The sequence below is a fragment of the Gracilinanus agilis genome, chromosome 2 (genome assembly GCF_016433145.1).
Source record: "Gracilinanus agilis isolate LMUSP501 chromosome 2, AgileGrace, whole genome shotgun sequence".
Lineage (NCBI taxonomy): Eukaryota > Metazoa > Chordata > Mammalia > Didelphimorphia > Didelphidae > Gracilinanus > Gracilinanus agilis.
The window spans coordinates 221,740,831-221,746,079 of NC_058131.1; positions in this window are offsets into that span (position 1 = coordinate 221,740,831).

Sequence of the window (5,249 nt, forward strand, 5' to 3'; positions counted from 1 at the left end):
TAGTATATACATGTATGTATATAGTGTACATGTCACATGTGTTTGTCAATATGAGCATATACATATATATGTAGGTGTATCTGTGTATATATGTGTCTGTGTGTGTGGTCTTATTCCTTTACCTTTCTCCTTCTTATTCTTTTTTTGTGAGTGACCAAAAGAATCTTCTGTTTGAGAATATGTAGAGGTAGATACTAAAATAATTCTGAATTTGTATAATTATACAATTATGCTTTATATGAGAGTTAGAAGGACTTTTAAATCTTTAATCAGACAAGTTAGTGCCAATATCCTTGAGAAACAGGAAGTAAATGTTAAAAATAAACAATGTTAAGGCAGTTGTGCTATTTAGTTTTCTGACAGCCATTTGCTCGAAAGAGTGTGGCAACAAAAAGTTGAGGAAGGGGGCAGTTGGGTAGCTCGGTGGGTTGAGAGCCAGACCTAGAGCCAGGAGGTCTTGGGTTCAAATCTGGCTTCAGACACTTGCCAGCTGTGTGACAAGTCACTTAACCCCCATTGCCTGGCTTTTACTGATCTTCTGCCTTGGAACCAATACACAGTATTGATTCCAAGATGGAAGGTAAGGGTTTAAAAAAAACAGTTGAGGAATTCACTTGTGGAATAGAAAAATCCATCATAATTAGGAATCTGTGGATTAACAGACTCTCATTATTTAGAAGAAAATATAACTATTTGTTGTTGATATTATATCATTTCTTTCTCACACATGTTCTTTATATTGCCCTACTGGCTCTAGGGAGATGGCAGAATTTATCGGCACATCTTTTTCTTTAATGGGGAAAATAACTTAAAATGAGAGAAAATCTTCCCAACCTCATACCAAGCAAAGCTATGTCTAAGTGCAGCAACCAAAAGTGGCCATGGCACGAGTTGAACAAGATGTATCTCTTAAGAGTAGCAAAAACCACACCCAACAGAGGCAACATGTCATATAAAAATGCTTGTCAGATACTAATTCTTGATATGGAACTGAGTGTCATAACAAACTAGTAAGAAAGACCTCTTTTGTAAGTAACATTATATCACCTGAAGACATCAGAAATCCTGTGTTTTTAGGAACAAGAGTTGCTCCACCATCTTAGCCATGATTACATATGATCCTAACATTCATATTTATCCTCAATTTCCTCTATCTGGTCTTATTTTTATTTTTTATATATTTATAGTCCAAGATATTCTAGTTTATAAGGAGAAATATTATATATTTTCCTCTTTCTGTGCTCCATTAAGTGTCTTAGCTATGAACAAGTTATTTATTCTGCCTGCTAATAAATATAAACATATGTGTATGTGCACATACAAGCATGTATGGGGAAGCCTGATCTATTATTTTAAGGAAATGAAGACCCAAGCAATATGTTGAACTTGTAGTAATTCATCAAAGAGGATTCACTTTCAAGGAAGTAAATGCTTCCAACTGCTCCATGTGATTATTATAACTCCTCAGTAGATGATCACTAGTTGAAAACAGGAATTGTTTCATTTTTTGCCTTTGATATCTTTATCATTGAACACATTCTTCTGGAGCATAATAGCAACTGGAATGTGAAATTAAATAAAATTTGTCCCTTTGCTCCCTTTTTTCTCATCCTTTATACCAAATTTTCTTTACCAAATATCTTTGGGTTGTGGTTTCTGACATAAGGTCCTGAATTAATGGAGGCCATATTTTTTCAGAATGTCCCTTATAGTAGTATTCTAATTAGAGACCCCAAAGTGATACAATATTTATTCAATCAACCCATGGGAATATTGCTATCTGAGAAGTCTAATTCTACACCTTGGATTAACCTCATTTGCTAGATATACTGAATTCGTTCAAATACACATACATTATCCCTGTCATGTATCCACTACTCACATGTCCTATTTTATCATGCTAATTTCTGATTTTTTTAATACATTTCACTTTTATTGGGACCTTTTATTCTTATATCACATTCATTATTAAATGTATCTATAATTGTTTTATAATATCTCATTCACAACACAAAATCTCTTCTAAAAATTTCAAAAAGAAATACGGGTGTAGACAAATAATATCAGTGAATCCATTGACTATATATGACAATATATAAACTATTTGCCTATATTCCCCCTCCTCTGCATTAAAGGGAGGATGGTAAATCTTCTGAGTTCCTCTCTAGATCTAAGCTTCTGACTACTTATTCTTAACTTATAAGTGGGAGAAGGTTAGAGCATGTAGGTTGGTCTGCAGGGGAAAGTTGCAGGAGAATAAAAATTCTAATATGTGAAAGTGAGGGTCAGACAGTTATCTGAGGTTTTAGTTGTCTCTCTCTCGAGGTTTCTGGAGAGGGTGGCTGCTTTTCCTTAGTGGCTCATTCTACCCTGATTCCTCATCCTACCTTCTGCCTTGCTGTTTTCTGCTATTCTTCCTTGTGATCCTGAACAACTGGCCATCTGAGTTCATCAGTTATGACTCTCAAAGTAGACATCAATTTTCATCACTAGTCCTTTGCAACGGGCTTAGATCACTGTGATGATAAGAGTAGCTAAGTCTTTCTTGGCTGATCATCATTACAATATTGCTTTTACTATGTACAATTATCTGCTCTTTTAGCTCACTTTGCTTCACTGAGTTTCATATAGATCTCACCAGTTTTTAAAAAATTATCTTTCTCATAATTTCTTATAGTATAATAGTATTTAGTCACAACAATATAATGAAATTTTTTCAATCATTCACTAAGTGACGGGCACCCTCACTTTGCCAATTCTTTGCCACCACAAAAAGAGCTGCTAGAAACATTTTTGTATGCATAAGATTATTTTCCTTTTCTTTAATCTATTTGCAATATACATCTAGTAGTGCATTGCTGGATGAAAGGGTATGCATTGTTTAAAATCCTTTGGACAAAGATTCAAATTGTTCTCCAGAATGATTAGACTACTTCACAACTTCACCAAAAGTTGACTGGTATACTTCTTATTTTCCCACATCTCCTTCAGTCTTTGTCATTTCTAAAAGACATGATGGAGTACCTCAGAATTCTTTTTAAAATTTGCCTTTCTTCTAATCAATAATGACCTAGAGAAATTTTATATGACTATAAAAAGTTTTGATTTCATATGAAAAATGCCTATCGGTTTCCTTTGACTGGTTATCAATTGAGGATTAATGTTGTTTTTTTTTAAGAATTTCACTCAGGTCTATACTTAGTATTGTATATTTGAGTAATGAAATCTTTATGAAAATAATGCAAGAAGGTTTATTTTTGTTATTACTTCACTATCTATAGTACCTTTTAGCATAAAGAAGTTTCCCTGATTTTCCATTTTAATTAGATCTATTTTTGCTTTTGCTTTGCCTGAGATCATAATTACTATCATTGTCTTTTTTTACTACAGCTAAAGCATAATAGATTCTGCTCCCAGGCTTTTATTTTAACTTTGTATTTTTCTTGTGGTTTCAAGTCTTGTCCAAGTTTAGTTCTCCTAATCACTTCAAAAGGGGAAGAAATAAAATTGTAACCAGGGCTTATCTGGGCATACTCAGAAAATTTACTATAAAACCCCCCTGAAGTGTGTTCCCAGATATTATAATATGGAGGTATTCTTTATCCTCTACTACATGGATGGGTTTAACCTCCTTTGATTGTCTGCATCACTATAATAGATGATATTTTTATACCTGGTTAGACTGAGTCTGTTGCTTTCTTTTTCATTTACCCTCTACTAACTGTTTCCTGGCTACTCTTTTCCTGTTATGCCCATAGGTTGGATGTCCTAGTTCATACACAGTGCCAGAGGCATGAAACAATGAGAGGGGAAGAGCTTCCCTCCCTGATCAACTATTTTATGTCCCAACTCCAAGGAATAGAGGAGTATTTCTTTACCTATACTGTGTCATTTGGTCTTTTTAAGCTTCAGATAACTGTAGGTGATCCCCAGGTAGACCAGGTAGTTTTAGCCACAGCAACTGTGGTGTCAGAATTGCAAGCAGGCGAATCAACCAAATAGCCTGGCAGAGGAGTCCTGAGAAGGCAGGGTATCTGTGACTCCAGTGTGAGTCAGATTTTAATGGGAATTGAGACTATGTTATGTATAGGAGCTGAACTAAACTATGAAACTAATCCCCCTTCTTTCCCTAGAGAATGATGTGGGGCAAGGTAGGAGGAATATCATGACTCTGAGGCAACATTTCTTCATAGAAGCTAAGCAAACTGTGAGTGGTTAGATGGAACTGGGGTTTAGTGGCCTTCACTTACATTCGAAAATGTCATCATTTGGAGTAGTAGCTACTGATAGGAAGCTTTGACACTTCAGTCCCCCTTAAGAATATTAAAGAATCCTGAAGGTGGAGTAAAATATAACATGGTCATGGTTACCAAACTAACAGTGTTTGAAAACAAAAATGAGCTGCAAAGGGGAACAACTAAAAAAAACTCATAAAGAGGAAAAACTCTCAAAAAAAAAGCAAACACCAGAAACACGAATAATCATGAAAAAATTATCAAATATTACATATATTATGCTATAAAAGAAAAGGAATTATAACTAAATTTGTTGAAATGCTGACAGAACAACCTTGATTGTTTTAGAACCTCAAAATTATAAGAGAAAAAACAACAACAAAAAAAGATAAAAAAGATAAAAGGGAGAATCAATTATTCAGAACAGATAGTAAAGACTACAAATCCTGAATGAGATAGTCCAATTTGGAATTTAACATTTCAGATGTGGAAGGAAGAACCACAGAATCACTGCATCTCATTGTCTGAAGACATATTAAATGCAATCTAGTCTAATCTATATGCTTAAAAGAATTCATTCTATAAATACAAGAAATATTTATCTAGGCAATAAAAATATTTGGAACCCATTACCTCTCGTGGTAGTGCACTCTATCTTTGAATAGCTCCAGTAGATAAAATCTTCCCTTCTGTTTTGAGCCTAAATTTCTCCTTTTGAAATTTTGACCTGTTACTTGTGCTTCAATTACCTGGATCCCAGAAGAACAATATAATCCCTCTTCAATCCAGCATGTTTACAAATACTTGAAGATATCTGTCCCTGGTCAACGAATATTTTGAATGCTTTTAAATTGAGTGGGAGCCAAGAATAGTACCCCAAAGTTATCTATAAAGAAGGTAGGTCCCATGTAAATGCATTTGAGGGATTGGGTTACTTACTTCTCTAGAAACTCTTAATGCTTTCTCCTTCTAAAAGGAGATAACCCTCAGCATATTACTACAACTCTAGAGGAC